This window comes from Lonchura striata, chromosome 2 (genome assembly GCF_050655825.1).
Source record: "Lonchura striata isolate lonStrDom1 chromosome 2, ASM5065582v1, whole genome shotgun sequence".
Lineage (NCBI taxonomy): Eukaryota > Metazoa > Chordata > Aves > Passeriformes > Estrildidae > Lonchura > Lonchura striata.
The window spans coordinates 68,816,377-68,839,433 of record NC_140704.1 but is presented as its reverse complement, the minus strand read 5'-3'; the positions used below and the strand labels follow the sequence as shown (position 1 = coordinate 68,839,433).

At 41.4% G+C, this 23,057-nt stretch overlaps 1 protein-coding gene across 2 annotated transcripts in view; it reads right to left on the bottom strand.

Moving 5' to 3' along the window:
- The window catches only part of LOC146768291 (uncharacterized), a 180,917-nt gene that overhangs the window by 34,237 nt on the left and 123,623 nt on the right, over positions 1–23,057 (bottom strand). The gene's annotated exons all lie outside the window — the stretch shown is intronic.

The window sequence follows — 23,057 nt, the reverse complement described above, 5'->3', positions numbered from 1 at the left end:
CGGTGGAGTCACTTCATTTAAGCCACGATAGTCCACAGTCAATCTCCATTCTTTGTCAGATTTGCGCACAGGCCAGATGGGGCTGTTGAAGGGTGAGTGGGTTTTGCTGACCACCCCTTGGCTCTCCAGCTCCCGAATCATTTTGTGGATGGGGATCACGGCATCTCGATCCGTCCGATACTGCCGGCGGTGCACTGTCGAGGTCGCAATTGGCACTCATTGCTCTTCCACCCTTAGGAGTCCTACTGCAGAGGGGTTTTCTGACAGTCCAGGCAAGGCGTTCAATTGCCTAATATCTTCTCCCTCTACAGCGGCTATTCCAAAAGCCCACCTGAGTCCCTTTGGGTCTTTGTAATATCCATTCCGGAGGAAGTCTATGCCTAGGATACACGGAGCATCTGGGCCAGTCACTATAGGATGTTTCTTCCACTCCTTCCCAGTCAGGCTCACCTCGGCTTCCACCAGAGTCAATTGTTGTGATCCCCCTGTCACACCAGCAATGGAAACAGGCTCTGCCCCCACATGTCCCGATGGTATCAGAGTACACTGTGCACCAGTATCAACTAAAGCATCATATTTTTGTAGCTCTGATGTGCCAGGCCATCGGATCCACACTGTCCAGAAGATCCGGTTTTCCCGTGCCTCTCCCTGGCTAGAGACAGGGCCCCTCTAACACTGGTTATCATTCCTTTCCTGGGCATACATACTAGAGGTCCCTTCAAGGGGGTCTGACAGATCGTACCCACAAGCTTGGTCACGGGAGGTTGAGGCTACCTTCACTTTGGTGGAACTCCCCCGGTTAGAGTTTCCCTCCTTAAGTTGACGAACCCGTGCTGCCAGGACAGAAGTGGGTTTCCCATCCCACCTCCCCATGTCTTCCCCATGGTCACGCAGGAAGAACCACAGATTAGCCCTTGGGGTGTACCCTCTCTCTCTAGCTGGGGATTGTTGGGCGCTGATTCTGGGGCCTGTGACTCTCACGGGTGCTGTATTAACCTTCCTTATCTCCTCCCTCATCTCCTCTTTAAACTCCTTAATCACGGCTGAGATATGAGCCTGCATTGGGCCATTAATCATACTCTCATAATTCCTAAGTTTGTTGGCAACAGAACCTATTGTCTCCCGGTGGGCGTCAGCATTGATTGTTGCAATGAAGGTGGTGTATTGAGATGGCCCAAGATTTGCCAGACTCCACAGCATTTGTCCCGTACACCTGACCTTGTCAGGGTCATTATTGTGTCGTCCATCCCTCCCAAAGAGTACCTCCAATACTGCCACTTCCCTCAGCTGTTGGATCCCTTCCTCGAGGGTCTTCCAGCGCATTCTATGATGGTGCTCCTGCATTCTCTCCCTGTGGACAAACCTCTCCCTGACACTCATTAAGAGCCGCTCCCAGAGAGAAAGGGACCCTGGTTCCCTTACAAAAACCTGATTTATACCCGAGTCCTGGGTCAAGGGTCCCAAGTTCCTTGCCTCACCACCGTCCAGCTGCACGCCTGTACCCATAAGATCCCAAACCCGGAGTAGCCAGGTAGCATAAGCCTCACGCCCTCGTCGCACAATGTCTTTATGCAGATTACAAAGACTTTCGTACGTCAGGGACTCGGTGATGATAGCAATCTCTGGCTCCCCTGTGGGTTGTGAGGTTCCTCCATTCCTGTCCCTATCTGCAGGGTGCTCTGCTTTCACCTTAGACTTCCTTGTTTCTACCGGGGCCACTGCTGCTGACCGTGACTGCCCTTGTGGTTCAGCTGGAACCTGGACAGTTGTAACATTAGTGGGTTCTACAGCTGTATTATTAGACTGTCCCTCCTCAAGGCAAAGGGCCGGTTTCTCACCAGCTGGGGAAATGCACTCCTTCAGCATCTCTCGTATCTCCTTAACCAGAACCCTCACCCAATCTGGGCGGTTCATTTCTGAGGTGGGCTGTGGGGCAGGGTCAGGCTCTGGAGCAGCAGCATCTCGAGTCTGTGGTGTAGGTGTGAGGGTAGTTATCCAGGTTAATCTTCCCTTATCTCTGAATGCTAAATATAACAGGACTATCAGCAACACCACCCATTGTATGGTATCATTAGCACTTAGAAAGGATCTTAACCCTTTGAGAACTGGTGGAGCAGACCCAAAAAGATGGTTAAAAGGTTGGGAGAAAGTTTGCCCAGGTGCTATTTCCTCGCAGTAGGTACCGTTATTAAAGTAACCCCAAAAACATACAGTTAACGTGTGATAGCTATGAATCCATGTACCTGCCTTCCAGAGGAAATTAAAGATCCATGAATTCCTCACCCAATTAACCCAGAAGCCAAACTTGATAACAGACACCGTAGCCTTAGTTATAGGACCCATTTTTAGATAAGGGTCTGCAAATGGGAAAAGTATAGCTACGATCACATGCCACCCAAACCAAGGTAAACTAGACCACATGGTGATGCTGAAGATGTTTTTACACACAACAAAAAAACAAATTACTTAAGAACTGTTAATCCTTTTTCCCTCTCAATGCCCTCGGGCCTCACATTGATGCGCCAAAATCTGTCTTAGTTCGACAAGACAGGAGTCTGTGAAAGAGGGCAAAGCCTCCTGTGCACTGGAGAACGGCAAACCCCCCTCCCTCTGAATTACCAGGATCTTTAAATTAAAAGGCTCTCAGGCAAAGATATGGGAATGGGAGTAACAATTCTTTACTAGGAGAAAACTAGACAACAATTTAAAAAGGCAAATGCAATCGGTACAAACAAAACCAGTGAAAAAGTCCAGAACCTGAGGAGTCGAGGTGCCAGTATCAGTTCTGCTGGGACAATTGCTTCCCTTGCAATGGTTGATGAATTGCAGCTGAAGTGGTGATCTTTAGAAGGGTATAGTTTTCCTCTGAAGATCGGGTGGCAGTGGGGCCGGTCTTCCTCTGCGCCGGGGTTGCCTCCGAGCTCCGCCGCCGTCGGCTCAGCGCGCACCGGCTGCTTCGCTGCGAGTGCCGCCGAAGAGAGAGAGAGAGAGAGAGAGCTGCTTCTTTGGGAATCCCGCGAAGAGAGAGAGAGCTGCTTCTCTCCCCAAAAGCTACCCCTTTATACAATAATAGAGTGCTTGGCTTCCCCCTCTGGGTGGGACCCCTCACGGTGTTACATTTACCAGCCCGGCAGTGAGTCAGTCAATAGTGTATAAACAAACCATTGCCTCTACGGGGCAAACCATTGTCTCTGAGAGAGATAACAAAACCTGTCCGACAGGTTTGCCTTCAACAGATGGCAAATAGAATACAAGCTTATTTTACAACCCAGGACACTGATTTAAACTCAAATACTCTTCTGGTACCCCCACTGACTACTACAAGAAGGTTTGTAAGGAGCTATTGTCAGTGTGCCATAGGGTAAGAGTTTAACCTACTGTGAACAATTAAAGTTCTTCACATTATTTCCCTTCTTCTCCTTTCCCCTCCCTACAATTTACCTTCCAGTTGTGTCAACCCATTTATTTAGCAGTTAATTCACTGCTTGTAAGTCAAAAATATGGCTCATTGAGCTTATAGACAATGTCATTTATTTTCCTTTTGTTTTTTAAGCAAGAGCTTGAACATTTTGTCTTCTTTTTAAATAAAGCTTCCTAGACATCATCAAGAAGTCATATATGATGGGGGCATACTCATGACAGTACATGCTACCATGGCCACAATATGTAGCTCTCATCATCCTTTATACTAGATCCATAAGGCCCTAGAAGAAAAATGATTGTGTATCTTTGCATTCAAAGTGTTGGCACTGTCATGCAAGCTACTATGTACATATATTACACAGGAATGTCTGCTTTCCAGAGCTGGGAAGGTGGGGCAAGACAGAGACTTAGCAGCCAGAGTAGGAATTCACCATATTCACTTTACGGCCAGCATATTTGTACCTGACAGAGTTTGAACTGGGTTTCTGTGGGTGACACTCTCACTGGCAGCGCTCATTACCAACAGCAAACCTCAACAGATGCTGACAAACTGTGGTTTTGGAATCTGCCTTTTCAGGAGAGGCAAGTTAATGACATCAAATTTTAGCCCCACTACCAGCAGCATTTTCTCTTTGCATGCGTAGGCTAATACAACAAACACTGCCTCAACCTAGTCTTAGAAACATAAAAATAAACCTCAAAACAAAAATAAACAGACCCCCACAAACAAACAAACAAACAACCCCCGCCTCCTCCCCCACAACTCCAAATAGTAAAGCAAAATAAATGCCTGACTGACATAATATCTACATTTGATTTTATGGGCAATATAGACCAATTATCTGTGTGTTTATTTTTCACTGAAGAAGGCATGAAAAAAGGAGATGTCCCTGTAAAGAAAGCATCCATAATCTCTAGTTTTTGCAATATTTAATATTTCCTAGAAAGGGTAAGATGTGTCCAGTATGCCTGTATCACATAAACAGTGGTGGGAATTACAGTTCTGTAATTCAGTTCAAATGAGCCTAGATCAGAGGCAACTGACAGGATGATGAGCTACAGTTTACAGGTTAGAAGTCAGAGCAACCAATGGGATTTAATAAAATAATTCCAAAAAAAGGTCCTTAACCTTGCTGTGCCTCCTCTTCATCTGAATGGAAGCACATTCATTTACTGAATTAAACCAATGAGCACATCTCATTGGTGGCGTGCACCATCTTTCCTAATAGTTCCTCAGCAGCACACCAGGATATGGAAGCTGAAGGCCAGCAGAGGGAAGTTACTAATGCTAGTGTGCTAGAAGCATGCTGAGTGCATCTTTCCTCCCTCTGAATGCTGAATTTCTTTTAAGCTGCCAATACGTGAATTAAATTATGTTGCAACTACATTCAGTGAAAACAAAAAATATTATCTCTCTTAGCTTAAAAGTCATCACAGTTCTACTAAAACTTCTGCCAAATATAAAATAATTTTCTGTGTTAGTAATAATTCAAAGTTCTGCCTGAATCTAATTTGAATTTTCCCTTGCAGCTGTGTGTCCAAGCTTCTTATTAGTTCATATTATCACATCAAGCTACAAATCAGTAAAACTAAAGTGGTGGATCTCAGGTGCAGCTCATCTTTGCTATTTAAAAAAAATCAAACTATCAGTGATACCCATGGAAAAAAAATGTGGTTTAACAAAAGGGTTGTTTCTCAAACTACTTCTTAGGAGATGCATTGAGTTCCAGATTGACAACATCTAGGATAATAAGTAACATTAAAACTGCCTCATCCAACAGGCTTTCAGAGCAAGTAAGAGCATACCCATATCATTCAAGTGCTGAGGGTACGAGTTTTCTCCCAAGATAAAGTGTCTTACTGTGATTTCACTTGCAGCTGAAGGCTGGATGTTTATGTGGAAGGCAGCTGTTTAACAGTGCACAGTTCTATGTAGTATTTTTACAGTATATACAGTATGTTTACTATACTACTAGTATCCAAGTCACACATATGAAAGTTGTGAAGTTGAAAATGTGAATACTACTGTGATAGTAAGATCCTTAGGATGTTGTGATGTTAAATTTACATCAAGAATGAGACCAGGTTAGGGCTTATCTGCTTCCATAATTTGCTCTCTCGTTTTTCAGCTTCTCTCTACCCCAAAACTGCACCTTAACTGAAAGCCAGATATTGAATGTCTCCTTTTAGAAGCAAATTCTCTTTTGCATCATGTCTAAGTAGATGACAATATCCTAAATACCTTCAGCTTCACTAACATTATCTCACTTTTCTTATTACAGCCTGATCATAAACATTCACAACACTGTACTACAAAAAGGTTGAGTTTTAATGACATTCTGAGGCTATGATATATGATCACTGATCCCACACTATATGTCTTTCTACAAATAGCCTTGCAAATAGCCCCAGTGTTAAACATAAACCTTTATATCAGAGCACTGTGTTCAGCAATTCCTCAAGGAAGAAAAGGCCACAAAAAAAATCTTACAGAATTAATGATACATCCAGGGTCTGATCTGGAGAAAAGGTCCTTTTGTGAAACTTGCTTAATTCCATGTTGCAAGTAATAGGAAGGTATGGTACATAGTCTTCTTTCCATTTTTACATGCAAGTGCCCTCATGGAAAAAAGTAAATAAAATGGAGACTTACTGAAAACCAAATTCTTCAAGGACAGTCATCAGTGGTATATCATACTTGGCTTCCTATGCAGCTAGATACTTATATGTTGTCAAAATGCAACTTTTTTCTGTAAATCCAATGGATCTTTTGAAATCGTTTTATAAAGAGCAAAGAAATTATTTAATATATTCTTTTTGTACATCTGACCAATTAAACTCTTATGGAAACAAGCAATTAGATCAAAAGATACCTCATCAGGATTCACATGCAAGCTGACTTGGTAGGAAGCTGACAGATATTTAATTTCTAAAACCCAAGTTGTATTTACAACTGTATTCAGAGCTAGCTAGAAGAAAATAATTCTCTGCCTTCTCTAGATCAGCTCATGACAAATCGAAAGAGAAATGAACTTAGCAACCTTGCTTCCTTTCTCATTTCTTATTTTTCATAATTGACTTCTATTAGATTGGATTATAAAGTGTACTCAAATTACTGACTCACCAATCCCAAGAAGGCAAGTCTTTAAAGTAATGAGATTAACAACTGTTGATCAAAGAAAATCGCCACAGATGCAAGGCTCTGCTTTTGTTGGTGAAATGCATTGTTAGAGATCTGGCTGGACTGACGGGTATTTGATGCTGGCCACCATGGACAGCTGCACGTGGGAAGGATTGCTCCTAGAACAACAGAAAGCCATGCCCATGGGAGATAACCCCTAGTGAACGTTCAAAGGCTTCTTCATTCTCTTTTCAGGGCTACTAGAAAATGTAGTAAAACCAGGAAATGAACCGTCTATCATAAGCAGACTCATCCTGGTGTCCTTTATTACTCCAGGAGCTCTGGGAAGTTCTTTGTGCCTGCAGGGAAGATGTATGAATATGGAGAAATTAAAGAAAATTGTCTTTGGAATATGTCACTCTCTCCAGAGTTTCTGTCAAACATGCCACAGTGAATATGACAGAGCTTCCTTAGGCTAGTTTGTAGAGTTTCCCAACACCAGTTTGGATGTTTGCAGAGGAAAAGAAACATGAAAATCTTCCCATAATTTTCAGGGCAAATGCCAACATTTCATTTAAGTGTAAGAAAAAGAAGAGGATCAAAGTGGAATGGGTACTTTTGGGGACAGGAAACTGGGGGGAAGTGAGCAATAAAAAAAAAGCAGCCAGGAAAGATTAATTTGAACCCCTTTAACTGGATGGTGATTAGGTTGAATGCATTCTATCCACTTGGGCAAGAAGGCAATTTGTTGCTCCACATGGCTATTAGCAGGATAGATTAGCTTCATGGATATAGAGGCTCTAAGGTTTGGGATTAGCATTCCTGAAGGAGAAAACTGAATACAGATAAACTTCAATACAGCTTTCTTTTTTTCCATTTTCTTCCCATAGAAAGCTAGGCTGGCATACCATACAGACTGCTTCTAAAACAGAGAAAAGCAGGGATGTTTTCCCTGAGTACAGCTTATACCCATGCATTTTGAGATCCCTCTGTGACAAAATAAAAAGTAATAGAGAAGAAACACAGTTTGAACAAAAACAAATAAAAAGGCCATCTCTGCTATCGTGGTGATTTTTTTATACTCCGTCTGCTTTGAGCTTTGCTGATGGGACTCTTCACCAGCACATGCATGGGAACAGACTCTTTGAAGTACTCTAAGTGTTCACAGTGTGATGATGGTAAGAGGGTTGCAGGACCCCATTAGAAAGCACCCCATAAAGCAGAGCCTCAAGTGAGTAAATTGCCCTTTCCACAGTCAAGTTTCCCTATAGCTCTTTGTGCTATATATAGCTTTGCTCTCAGTGAACATCAAAATTCCCCTGAAGAAACAAAAAATGCTTTGGGGTCGGACTGAATCCAGAACTCCTCTGCAAGTATTTTTGATGAAGAAAGAAAGCAAACTAATGACACTGTCGTTCCCATCACATCTATGCAGGCCATATAAATCACAGGAAGAATGGCAGCCCTCAGTAAACAATACCCCACAGAGAGACTTATTTTATCATGGCTCCCTCACACTCTATGGAGCTGAGAATGAAGAACACTTGTCTTCAGATCTCAGACTGAAACTTAACTGAGTGTGAATCAAACAAAATGAAGATCAAAAGCAGAGGATGTTCTTGTTATCCCTAGGTTCTCATTTTCTTCCTCTTTATTTCCATCAAAAAATAAACTTTTTTTTTTTTAATCAGAATACTTCCTTAGGTGACAAACATTAAGAATATTGGGAATATAGACAAGTGACACCAAAACCTCTTTCTCAGGCCCATGCAGTTCAAATTACTTGAATATCTTTCAAATATGCATTTAAAAAGCAAAATTCACTCTCTACTCATACCACCTAAATGGATCCAGCTTAGATTAACCTTACAAGAAGTAATGGGAAAATAATATTCACATGGCTTGTTCCTCCACTGAGATCAGGGGTGTAGGCACAGTGTGGAGGCAGATACCACTACCCAGAATTGTGGTCTTGATCCTCTCTGAAACCTGCTACATCTCAGCCTGGAACTGGCACTTCCTGGCTGGATAGGGCTTTGTATTTCTATTAGGCTAATTCCCATTGTAGTGTAGCCTCCTGATCTTACATAGGGCAGAGTGATCTGAACCCAAAGGTAAGGGTGCACCTAACTGGGTTCTTATGAGGCAGGCACTAAGTGGCTCCTTTTTTATCCAGTTCTCTTCTGCAAATTACAGGCACTGAGAATCTTTCACTAAGAAAATCTGGTTTTCCATCACATTTGGAGCTATTTTCACATCACAAATCTTCCCTTGATCAAGCCACTCTTTGGCTATTAAAAAGATTTTAAAAGTCTTCAGGCTGCACAATTTTATATGTTTTAGCACAGCGTGTTCATGAAGGAAGCAGCTCGAGGCAGGTGTGATTTCAGGATATGTCAGTTGACCTTAAAAGTAACCATGAATTTTAGCACAGTGATTTCCACAGGCAAATAACCACATCTATCTACATTCATGTCAAGAGAAAGATTAGAACTAGAATCTCCAAATGTCAAGCTCATGAAAGTAGTAAAAAAGAAAAAAAAAAAGGCACATCAAAAGCAATAGCAGAATCTGCCACTCCTGACCCCATCAGAAGATGTGAGCTCCAACAGGCAAAAGGAAATATATTGGCAGTGCCAATAAAGCAGTTATGCAGCTTCAGTTGCAAGGTTATCACTAGGATATCACTAGGATACCTCATTAAGAACTTACATCTAACAAGACTTCTGGGCTGAAAGCTCAAAGGAAATTTTGTGCAATACTTATATTGAGATTTGCACATCTTCACACTTAGACCTGGGCTTACCTTCAGCACATACGAGACCTCAGCAGAGAGATGAAGAAGAAAGCTTAGTTATTTGAGCAGTAAAGCTTGGTTTGCCAGAGAGAAGGTACAGATTGAATTTTCACCCTTTGTATGATTCCTGCCCTCTGTCTTTTAACACAGTAGAATGTCTTGGCCATAACAAGAAAAAAAAAAAATCCAAGTATAAAAAAGTCTCATAGCAGATGTGGAAACAAAGGAATAATTTTTCTCCAAAGAACTGAATATGAGGCCTGTGTACTTTTGAGGAAGTGAAATTAGATCAGGAATTCTGGCAGTGGGAGGAGAAAGAGAGATGATTTGGAAACATAAATCACATTGCTGCAGTATCAAGCCAGCTGTAGCATCAGCCCTATAAATGGGACTAAACATCAGGTAGGTCCAGTTACTCTTGGTTTCCTGTTCTATAGTAAACCTTTCTAAAAAAATTTCCTGAATACTCAGTAAAAGCAGGAAAATTCACCTGCAAATGAACCATTTCTTGCCAGAGGATCAGTGTGCACTTTTTAAAACACAATCCCTCACTATAATCAATGTGTGCACTTTCCAGGAGTCTAACCCCAGCTAATAGCCAGGGCAGAGGGCAAGTGATAGAATAAAGCTAAGAATAATCCTCACAAAGAGGGCAGAATTGAAAAAACAACCCACCTCAACAGATTCCAAATGCATCTTTAATTTTACATTATTACCTGTCTCCATGAGGATTTGGACAAGAAAATTTTTTAAAATGTCACTGAGTATCGACTTGGTGGTCAAGATGTAACTGCAGTAAGGGCACTGCCTCAGAAGTTTCAGCCCCTCTTTTTGGCAATCTGAACACCAAGTCCTAAATCAGCCTCAGACCTGAGCCTTACACTGAACCTCAGGTGCCTGCTAGCACCACTGCCTCCAAGTTCTCCTCCCAAAAAACTACAGGGTCAAAGTACAAGAGAACTCTGCCCAAAAATTGATGTGGAGTGAGGTGTGGGAAGTGAAAGCCTCCTGAAGGCTGAAATTTCCTTCAACGATTTTGTTGCTATTATATGCTCAATTTCTGCCAGAAGTTTGTATTCTGGCAAGCTCCTAGCTAGCAGCATGAGAAGGGGGAAAGACAATACTTTTAAGGATTTTTTTTCCTGATTTATGCACCACTGAAGAACGTTGTGACAAATTATTTTGCAGAGTGTGTTCAATAATATTAAAAGAGCATTCCAACACATGATCACATATAATTATGTTAAGAGCAACTTAATGAACAACCCTTTCTCAATCTTGCTACTGTAATTCCTCATGTGCATTTAATCTGCCTACGGTGAAGAAGCAAAATGTACCATTTACAGCTCTGCTCTAACTTAGGGTACCAAGGAAGCCCCAGTTTTGTGAAGAGAGCTGGCACTTTTACAGAGAATTCAAATTGAAAAACATTTGACATTACATATTTTGTGACAGCAAAATTTCTATTATAAAGCCAGAGAAGGAAAAAAAAAAAAGGAGAAAAAAAAAAAAAAGGTGAAAACCCATCCCTGCCCTGGAATTTCTGTTGAACACTGGAGTAACAAATAGGGGACACATATTGCTTTAAGCAGTAAACAGGGGATATGAAAGAAACTGGAGCTCCTGGGGCAGCTGAGGGGAAGAGGGAAGGACAAAGGAGTTTCCACAGGAGAAGGCTGTAAGGACACAGGGCACAAATCCATAAAAACACAGGCTTCACTGCTTCCTACACTCATACAGCAACTTATTTTCGAGAGGGAAGCCCTTACACTATTAGGCCCCATTGTACTACTTTGAACAAGAAACCTACTTTTCATTACCAGAAACCAACATTAGCCCTCTTCATGTCTGTCAGACTCAATCTCAGATGTCTGGCAATTACCTGAAATTGAACTCAAAACAATACTGAGGTTTTATTGATAGCTTCTCATCAGTTGCTTGCTGTTTCTTGCCTTTCAACCAATAGCCTAGAGAGCATCCAATTCTCCTACACCGTGCCCAACAGGGTCAATTTTCAGCAAGGTTATTGACTGGGACTTGACATTTAAGGAACATATAACCACTGTGGCATGAGCAGCTTTTTACCAGCTCATAAATATTGCTAGGTTGAAACGTCCTCTTTTTCATGCTGAAAATTGAAATGTTGTTTCCTTGTTTCTCTTCTGGCTCAGCATTTTAATACTGTAATTTGCAGTTTCCCTAGATTTCCAAACTGTGAAGGGATAAATGCTGCTGTGAGAATTATTTCAGGTAGCCAATCCTGGAGCCTCAGCCAGCTGGACTAAACAAAATTAGTCAAATCTTGTCTAGCAAGAATTTCAAAGAGAAGTAGCAATAGATACGTCAATACTTCATGGATTTTTTTTTTAATGAAATCCCTTGGCAACAGCAAAACTATTGGGGTTTTTGTTGTTATTTTGTTCAGACTCTGGCCTTTTACTTGCTGGGAGGGATGGAGGATTCTGTCAAGAGAAGGTCAACATTCTTGAAGATGTGACTTGTTTATGGTGAAATTGGCCTTTGCAAGGCAAAACCAGTGCTATTGTTTCTGGTTCCCAGTTTTTAGGACCCCACCTTAAATCAAATGCTAATGCTAATCGTCTGTTGATTGTGTTAAACTTTAAATTTCCCAGCAACTTGGAAATGATCTGCCTCCTTAAAAAGTAGACACTAACTGAAAAAAGAAAAAAAAACACATGGGTTTCACACACTTGTTTTCATCTAAAATTCAGCTGTAAGACTTCACTCACTAGAAATCTGAGATGAAGTCCAGGACAGCCCCAAAGGCAATGTCTCAAAAGAGGGCAGCACTACTGGAGGCCTCTTGGCCCCAGCTTTAAGCAGAAGTTAACAGTGATTCTGAACAAATTAAAATGGTTTTATAATTGTTTCTAGAGGGTTTGTTAATTACTATAACATAAGGTAAATATAAGGCTTTGCCATTTCCTTCACACATATCTCATCAAATTCATTTCAGAGACCCCTGGACTCAACAGGCCCCTTGGGTTAATATCTTTACGACATCTATTTAAAGGATGAGGTTCAGCTATAGTGCATTAAATAATCAATACATTTTGTCACCTGGTTTACCATGATATTCCTGAGATACAGCTTTCCTGTGACCTATATGTCGTTACAGCTGAAATTTTGTTTTCCTTATAGAAGTTCACTCTCTCTCTCTCCATTGAAGCTCATAAGTTGCATTCTTCTAATATGCACTAAAAAGAGAGCTGGTTAGAAGGACATCACACATGCTCTTCCATCTAATAATGTATTTTGTTTTTAAAAATTCCACACAAAATTCAATTACATTAATATTTTGGTATTTTTGTGTATTTTTTAATTATGATGGAACACATTATTCCAAGAAAATAAAAATATTTCATTTGGAGATTATTTTTCACCCTGTATTACTGTATAACATGTGTTATTTTCCTTATTCTTTAAAAAAATCCATATATCAAGCATGTCTTCACTTCTGACATCTTGATATTAAAGGATATAAATATTTCTACTTATAGAAATAACATATAATTTATATAATAAATACTTAAAGATTCGGCATCTCAATGAAGTAGAAACAAAACATTTTGATGATTTTATTTGCTAATTTCACAGCACTGATTCCTTGAAAATTTCAAAATCTTGATTTGGAATTCAGATTCAGAGAACTGCTCTATTTGAAAAGGTTGTCATTCCCTGAGGAAAAGTGTTTATTTGCTGCATGTGGGTGCAGCTGTACACTCTGCACACAAAACTCCAACACAAGAGAAATGTCACAGCCGGGTAAAAAAGCTGATGACAGGAGAGGCACTGCCCAGAAGGCTGGAACTTTAGCTAGATTCCAACACTAACAGTAAATCCATGATACCCACAACTATTATAAATGAGACCCGTACCCTTTCGTCAGTGATGTAACTTCAAAGATGAGAAAAAAATATTAGTAAACCATGGAAATAAGTAAATAAACACCAATCATGAAAAAACCTTCAAGTTCACTGCAGTACTAAATGTTTTTGGTTTTTTTTTTATTTTAGCAGTATAGTTATGTGTTAATTATACATATTACAAAACATTTCACTGTGTGGTAGAGCAAGTACACACTTTTAGTTTAGAAAAATATTAGTAAAAGCAGCAGTCTGACTCAGTTGAACTGAAGCTGAGATCTGGGGGGACCTGAAGTGCTATCACTTAAATCAGATGATTTATGTACCAGCCAGATCTATGTGTAGGCAGTCAATTCTGAGACATTTGGTTTCACATAAACTTATAAGTATTATTTTCAGATGCTTTTCTCACCCTTCACAGGGTAGCAGAAGGTCCTTGTGGTAAACTAGAAGGACAAGGACTGCTCAAAAGCCATTAAAGCAGTTCTGCTTCCAGCTTTTCATTTTGGTCAGAAGAAGAAAAATAATGGATGTTCTCAGCTGTGCTGCCAGGTGCTGGTGGAAGGGGCAGCAGCTGAAGCAGAAAGAAAAGGAAAGCTGACCAATCTTCCAATTACCCTGACCCTCAAAGCCAGCGAGCTGCTTCATGGGCAACTTCCTAACCAAGCCATGAATGATGCAAAAAACCTTTAAAGATAGTCTCCACTTGTTTTGCTTGTTCATGAGAATATGTTGCTCCTGGGAAGTGATGTGGCCAGCATGTTGTGAGTCATGAATTGCACTGATTGCAAGCACAGCTGGGAATCCTCTTCAGCCATTCCCAATTGCTTCCTTTCTGTAGCCTATTTTATCGTTTGATTTTTTACTGGCAGAATAAAAAAGTTACATTAAAAATAGGGCTTTGTTGCTTTTTCTGGCCCCAGCACTTCTTGGCAGCTGATTTCACTATCTCTCTTTTCCTTTCTTTTATTTTTTTTAATCTTCATTTATTTAGAGAGCATCCACCCTTCTCTGTCCAGAAAGTCTCTGGTCCTCATTGGTCTGGTGACTTGCTGTGGCAATTCTTATTTGCAGCAGGTTGACCCCCTTCCTTCCCATTTTGCCTCCTGCCCTACTCTTGCACAGCCACCCATTTTGTCTATGGGCGTGACACTGGAAATATCTTTTGTTAAACCCTCTTATTGGCTTTTCAGCACAACTGGTAGCTGAAACCCTGGCACTGTAACCCAGTAAAACCTTTTTGTCTCCTTCGTTGCTCTTTTTTCATACAAGAGCCCAGAAATTTTCCCTCCAGGTTTATAATTCTGCTACCATTATAGGATGGGTCTTTTAAGCCAATCATCTTAAATGCCCATCTTTCTCTGGTCTGCAATATTTTCTGTCAGAAGAAGCAAATCTCCCTCTCTCCTTTACATCCCGATGCAGAAATTAGGCTGTGAAAATCTCCTAACAATCCAAAATAAGAAATGAGCCTCACATCAAAGTCAGTGAAAAGTCTCCCACAGGCTTCAAATGGCTTAGAGTCAGATACTGAGGGTGAAGCTGAGGTCTCCGCACCATTCAAGTTCCTCTTTAACAAAATTGATTGATGAGACTAAGTATTATTCATTATCAGGAGAGTAGTACCAACTTCGGAAAATTTTTCCTTATTGTGGGAATTGCTTGGCAACAAGGGATTGGGACACTGAGATCTGCTCCCTTTCCCTCTCCCTCACATGCACCCAGCAGCTGCCTCTGGCACGAGGAGCCCTGTGCTAAGCACTGCCTTTCAACTCCACAGTTTTTTTGCCTGCAGCCCAAGCAATATTTGACACATATTGTATCCTGTTTCTGCCTTGTCAGCAGTGTTTGTGTAAACATGTTAGCTCATCCAGGCATGAAACTCACCATTGTTGTCCCACTTGCAAAACAAACCACGTCCAATAAACCCAGGGGATGGGGCAGTTACTCAGATTTCTACTAAAGCTGCTCAACATGAGAGAAGTGGTTAATAAAGTTACTGCTCTCCTTGGCGGTCTGTCAGCTGCCTGTGATATATGAAGTGTTGCTGACACGGCAGGAATGATGACATTGTCTTTCAGCAACCCCATCCCTGTCCCTCTCAGGGGACTGAGCAGGTTGAGAAGACAGATAGGTTGTCTCTCCTGATGGTAACAGGGGTCTGGTTCCCCTTCTATTCAGTGCACAGCAGAGGAAATAAAGCACAACAGCATTGCCAACAAATCCTGCTTAGCTGGGACTGACTGCTGGATCCCAGGCTGGAATGCTGTAGGGCTGATCTCACTGGGAGGACACAAAGGGGTGGTTAGGTGAATAGCCAGGAGCAATCTGGGGAAGAAGGAGGAAAGGTCTCTCAGCTCTGGAACGTGCACAAAGCCAACCTATTAGTTCACACAGGTCTGTTAGCCAGACAGACTCCCATCCAGTTCTGAATATTGAGGGATAGGAAACAGCAGGAGCAGCCAGGAGATATATTTACCATTCTCTATCTTAGATATACCACAGCAGACAGAGCATCTCAAGATGCCTTTTAGCCCTGCAGGTAATGAGAACATGGCAACCTGAATTCATCCCATGTACCTGAGCATTGAACCCTTTCACTTATTTGGGAGAAACAGAGACAGACAGACAGACCACATGAGCTCTGCAAACACAGGGCAGGAAGAGATTCCCTCTGCCAGTACCTTCTGCTCCATAAACTGGCTGAAATCAGCCAGGACATTCTTGAGAGAATAGGCCTACATTTTGTCTTCTGCACCAACTTCTTTGCTCTTGGATTTTGTTGTAGTTGTCATTGTCATTTATCACATGAGGTCTCACACAGACTTTATTGAGGGCAGTAGCTGAGACTAGCTGAGGTGCTGATGGCAGCAGCATTCCCTTCTCTGCCTCACCCTTCTCATGATTTTTGGTGGGAGGCTGCTGCTGGTGCAGCTTGCCTAATCTCCAACCTGTTGTTAACTCATAGACCCATCTTCACACCTGCAAATCATTTTGTAAAACAAACAAAAACCCAAACCTTCCCAAAATATCTTTGTTAAAGAGACATTGTTCAGGTTCATCCAGATTACATGTCCTCTGCTTTTCCAGCAAGTGCTGCCACTTGCTGCTAGTCTAGTGCTTCTGAAAGCCTATGGAAAAGGTTCATCCTATGCCCAGTAGAATTTAGGATGCATTAATTGTGGGTCTGTGTTTTGGGGAAATAGGGAAACTTTCACATTTCTGATAATTGCTCCTTTTGTTAAATCTCTTTTTTAATGTTAACGCATATTCTTTCTTATATCTGCCTCTTTTTTGTATCAATAAATATCTTCATATTTGAAACAAGAATATTGAATTCATATCTTTCACCAAATCAATATGAAACAATATCTTAGTAACATCCACTGGGACTGTTCCATTTAAGCTCTGATACTACGAACCAGTGAGTTTTAAACAGCCTGTTTAAATACAAGCATACATAATACATAATTCCTCAGGGATGGAGACAGAGCCTGGACCTAGCTGTTCTTTACCATCAGAAAGCACAGCCCCAGGGTCTGGCTGAAAGGGGGAAGGAATTATACTGAACTGTGACAATGCTGAGTACAGGTAAGCCATGGCTTTCAGGAACACTTACTTTGTCTTTGTCCTCCCAAAGTAAATTATATTATACACAGTCTATAGACTTTGTCCTCCAAAAATGGAAACATAAAAAAGTATGAAATCAGCTATGTCCTAGGAAACAGATGCTTTAAATTAATTCCTGATTTTATTAGGTGTTATTATTTATATGTCTGAATCCACAAAGTCTATAATTCCAAAAGTGGGTGAGTTAGGTCCATGGCAAGGGACTGAAACTCAGATTAAATATAAAAGCAAATTTAAGTCTTCTAAGTTAATCTGTAAAAGTTTATACATGTTGGATAGCAACAGAACTAGCAGTTCTGGACAACAGAACTGTATCTGGAATATTATAAAATTATTATTCAACTGTCTAGGGCAGCAAAGTCCATCTGAACAAATCATCATCTCCAGTTTAGGATTGTGAATTTGTGTGAAAAAATATGAGGATTTGGATTGATTTTAATTAGATTCAGGGTTTATTCCACAGGGTTTTTTTGTTGATGGAAGGATACATGTTGTATTTAAATGACTTCACAGTAATGAGTAGTAGTTTTCCCAGTGAATCTGCTAAAAATACACCAATATAATTTTAAGAAAACAAATGCTATGTTGCACACGAAGTTGGTTCCCTCTTCTCCTAGAAAGTGATCTGGAGTCTGAAAGCCTGAAGAGGAGTAAGATGGGCCTAAAACAGCTGTCTTAAAGGCCTTTATACAATCAGTGTAAGAATGGTGCAGTGTTACTAAGAATCACATCCCCCCTCTATGTGATAATGAGATAATTGTTCAATACTCTGTAGTGCATTTTCCTTCTAACTCCTGATTTGTTGACTGCATCCTCCTGGAAAGCAACAGTACGGAATTATCCTGCTGCATGAGACAAGTTTTACATTGGGGTCTCAAGGTATGCTTCAGAATTTTCAGGGGGTTGAGCTTGCTTTTGTAGCAAGCTTCTGAGGAAGAGAAACACACTGCAGACAAGCACTAAATCCCAGATAAAGGTGCACAATCTTCACTGACTCTGGTCTTCTTTTAGCCTCAGGATCAACTTCTGCTTTTAGAAACACTAACAGTTAAATCCTATTGAGTCTCGGATGAACATTTACAAGAAGCAAGCATTTGTCCTGAAATACCAAAAGCTTTTGAAAAGCTCTGTCACTTCTCTCAGATGATGGAAAACAACATTTGTGGAAGAAATACTATTCTCTAATGACTGCCTGCTTTAATCCAGACCACACCAGAGGCTAAATAAACTGAGTGGGTTAAGCCAAATGTGCATACAGTTCACATAGGCCTTGCTCAGGCTAATGGATCATTGTTATGCCAGGATATAATGGATAGATTGGCAAGTGTCTATCCCTTGCTTTTTTGATGCAGTCTCTTGATGAGCATGGAAGGCCACATTTGCTTGCTTTCCACAGTATTTTTTCTTACAGTCAAAACTTAATTTGTATTCTCAAAATGGTATAAAAAGTTCCAGAAATAATTCAAAGTAATTAAAAATAAAAGGGCAGGAATCCAGTGCCAGGGAGGGGAGCATTTTCTCTTTTAGCCTCTCTTTGTGGATCCCATTGTGCCAAGACAGAAAACAGTGAGATGTTCAAATATTAATAAAGTGATAGCACAGCCAAATTAAAATGCCCCAATTCTCATAAGTAATGTTTCCAGCAGAGCACAAAAGAATAATCAAGCCCCCAAACTAGTGAAGGAGAATTTATGACCCACCATCTGAGCTGCCAAGAACTCCCTACATGCTGACACTGAGGATGGCATGGAATTGCTCTGCCTCTAAAACTTTACCCAACTCTGTGCTATAGAAAAAAAACTGCCATGGAAAGTCTTCTGCTCAGTTCTTGAGGCAGTCAGTCCCTGCTTAGCTCATGCCTCCATACCAGAGACAAGCAGCATGGCCTTCTTTGAAGCAGCAGCTCTCACGATATGAGGAGTGGCTCAAGTTGTGCTCAATGTACAACCCCATATTACGATGCAGGGAAAACCATTGGGTCCTGGGGCCATCTAAAGTGAACTTGGCCACTAAAATTAGTGCATCAGCAGGGGAAGGGGATTTAGTAAGCCTGCTTTATTTTATTTTATTTTTTTTTTATTTTGTTAACAGCAGATTCAAGAGACTTTAAATTTCTTGAAGGTGTTATTCAAGCAATCCAGCCAGATGGAAGAGCTTAAAGACTGGCCTTTGCATGTCATATGAACTCATCCTATGTGCTGTACACATTGCACTACGTTTGGACTGGCCTTTTCCTGTATGGCTCAGGCTAGACTTGAAACCTATGTGCTGTGATATTATAAAGAATTTTGTGGGTTTTAGCATGAAGTGAGGAAAAAACTCCAAAAACTGTCTTTCTAATACAGCTCTTCTCTGTGTTGCATTATCTCCTTTTTAAGCATTTGGGCATTATGAAAAACTGAACTAACAGGCAGGCATCATGATCATCTTATTCCACAGCTCTGATTAATTTGAAACATAACAGTTTTCTGTACATGCCCTTCCTCTGTCATGCTTTCTGGCTCACCTCAACTTCTCATAGTGGCATAGCAAATTTTCATTTAAGTGTCTTTCCTTTATGCATTCAATAGTCAAACAAATCCATCTCTCTCTAGACTGTTTTTTTCATTCCAAAATCTGCGCTACATACACTTCATCTGTGATTTTGGTCCAATCCTTGATGGAATAAAAAACATTCCCTGATATCAAGCATCCTAACAAAAAATTTGAAAGGCAGCACCTAATATTTTATCCTTAATCTACCTATGACAGACTTCTCTATCAAAGAGCTGATCTCTCTAACTCAGGTAGTTTGCCTTTTACCAGATTTTTTTTCTACTGCTAAGGATACATATTGTCCCTCAATTTTCATCTGGTATTGTTAACACATGTATAAACTCTATGCTTCTCTGTCTCTGTGCTTCTCTGTCTCTTCATATAGGAAAGGGAAATTGCATCTAATCAAAGAAAGTGGATGTAAATCAGTTTCTAGAAATGTAGAAATGTTCTACTCACCCTTACTGATCACTGGTAGTGACCACTTTCTATAAGTGAAGACTGAAGACAGATCTTTGAGGGTGCCCCTCTTTCAGTGTTTAAATGTACAGCTCTTGCATGCATCCCTGCCATGCAAAGTAGCAGGAGGCTGCTGCACACAGTCCCAAGAAGATTCACTGCTGATGAAACTGTGCCTGTGCCCTTCATGTCAGGTATTTATCTTCTGCTCATCATGCTGGAGTCTACCAAAAGCTTTATTGTCTTCTCCTCTGGTCTTGTTGTGCTATATGCCAGTCTTATACACATATGTGTGACTTGATGTGCACATTTTGTAACCTCTGAGTGCATGTGGTCTTAGCCCATCTTGCTGTAATAGTTTCCATGAGTTAAGTGTACACCATATGCAAAAGGAAACAGTTTCAAACCATCCTTCTGTCTGCAGCACACTCAAGAGCAAAACTCTACAGAAATAATACAGGAGGCTTGTTTGGTCCTCTTTCAGTTTACTAGAAATTTTGGCTGATTAAAATTAGAAAAATGGACACTTTAAGAATTAGTTCAGGTTTGCATGTTCCACTTCAGGCAGACAGCTGCGGTACCTTCATGACAGCAAAATCAATGCTGACGCAGAGATACATGGACAACATTTACAAAAATTTAAAAAGAAAGGTTCCTGGCCTAAGATTCCAGCCTAATTGAGCCAAACGCAATAAACATGATAATTATTTCTTCTCACAGTGAAGTGAACAATTCAATTTGGACGGAAAGATGTGCCATTGCTATTCCCCAGTCCTGCTGTTATTTTATTTTATATGCACTCTTACTGCTCATCACAGAGATTTTCTGCATTTAGTTAGGGAGTACCTTTGCCAGAGAGTTCAATTTATGGCCTAAACTCGGGTTAATGTGGCTTCTGAGGGCTTGTCTACATGGGGTCGTTAGAGTGCTATAATGGAAGCTGTTAATTTCCATTGTGGAGACTTTCTGGACGCTGTGGGCCGGGCGCAGACCGGTCGCTCCTGGAGCTTCATCTGGCGGTGCTTGAGCGCGCTCTGCTCTGACAGCTGCGCGGCCGTGCGGGTGCCGCGCTCTTCCCAAGCCCGGCGAGGGATCTGGCTGTGTCAGACACTTGGCACTCCCAGGCAAGAGCCTGTCATCTTCGGGGAGAGCTGGCAGGCCAGCCCTGCCGCACGGACAGCGCTCTCTCCACCCCTCCGACAGCCATTAGAGGCTGCTGACTCCGGCCTGGAGAGTGCACCTGCTTCCCTGCATCCCTGCTTCCCAACACACAACAGCCTCAGTGCGAGCCGCTGGGGAGGCCCCTGGACAGCTGCCATCCCACACCCTTTGCATATTCTGATTTTGAACAATTACACCTCTTGCAAAAGCAAAGGGGCCCGGGGTGCACATTTTATGTGGGTGGCGTCAGGTCTGTCTGCCCAGCTGTCTGCGAAAGAAGCGCCAACCTGGAGACCGTGTTGCTGCGCTGTAGTCTTCAAAACTACAGCACAGATGTGCTCCAGTCTGATAAGATCACAACGTGGTTTAGCCATTTCCTCTTCTCTGCTTAGCATCAAAGTGTGCCACGTCTGAATTTTTCACATTACATAACAGGTAAAAAGAAGGACAAGGTGATAGAACACTTTTCTCTCACAAGAAATGTGGCATTGCCTGTTAAAATCTGTCCAATTCTTGCTTACTTTGGTGTCATGGCCTTTGTTTCTTTCTTTAGAGCAATGGCTACATCCATAGGGGTCTGAAAAAGTGGTAACTTATGTGGTTTCTGTCGAGGACAATGCTACCACTCATCTACTGTCCCCTGACCTCCCATGTACAGGGCAGCCTGGCATGCCAGGGGAGGAAGCTCAACAGGCAACGTGCATTCATGGGTGCTCCAAAGGAAAAATCAGGGTAAACAGTGGTGAAAGAAGGTAGATGCCACACATTTACCCTATCACCTCAGCACACAGTGGGCCTGTTGCAAAAGTCTGGTGCTTTCTCAAGCTCAGAGATGGACTCAGGTGCCTCTCCAGGTGGGAGAGAGCACAAGCAGAGCTTTAGCATAGACCAAAAACCTTGTGCATCATGGGCAAGCCAGGCACAACTGAGCATACCACAGCTTAGTCCTGGGGTAGATATCCTGAACTTCACTTCTCCTAAACACAGCACAAACCTTAGATACATTAAGTGCCATCATTGCAGGTGGAAACATGTTCTGCAGCTCCTTTCACTATACAGAAATACCTGCACACACCACCTTTTCTTGGCCCTGTTGGGTTCTAACTACACTAATGAAGTGATAATTTTTATGTCAAAGAAAAATTATCTCATAGGTGAGAATGCTGCTCACATTTGTGTTATACCAAGGCTGAATTTCAGAATGTGGGGGAATAATTAGCAAATAATACTCAACCATCTCTTAGTTTTTGAGTATACTGCATCTATTGTGGAAGGAATTTACTAAATGAACTGCTGGTGTAGCAAAGTAATTAAATAAACTGGGCCAGGAAAATTGCAGTTTCTCTAAAGGAAGGTTAATAGCTGGTTTGGAAAACAGGCACTAAAGGAGAATAATTGTGTGTATACAAGTGAAAAATAGAAAAAATAGGCTGTCTTAGAAACCTTCTTCTATCTTTGCATAATAATATCTGTGCCCCCACTCTGATCTAAATGGCACAGAAAATTCCATAAAAAGTACAATAAGACAAATGATCAGATACATATCCATGAAATTTTTGCCTTTTGTATTGTAGAGGCAAAGGACAGGAGAAAGCTTCACTTTAAAGAGTTGAACCCTGAGTAGAAGTAGAGAATCCATGTTAAAAACTGCATAGAGGTTATACATATGAAGATTGCTTAAAAGCCTGAAAATAAGAGGGTATAACCCCTTTTCTAATCTTGCTGGGGGACCCAGAGTATGTATAAACCCTTCACCCACAGGCCATCCTATCTGAGTCAGGGTGAAGCCTTTTACTTCTCTTCCCAGTCTCTCTTGGCTGTGACCCAGCACAGGGCTGTTCTCAGCACACTTGCCCTCAGCCCCAAAAGTCTTCAGCAAAACTTAAGTCATCACTGCCACAGACCTCCACTAAAAGAGAGAAGAAGGAAATAAGGTTTGGTAATATTCTTCCCCAAACCAGAGGCTGTGGAGTCTGAGTGCCTGCTGCATGCACAAACAATCCAGCTTCAGTGGTGGAGTTACATCAGACTAAGTCTCATTCCT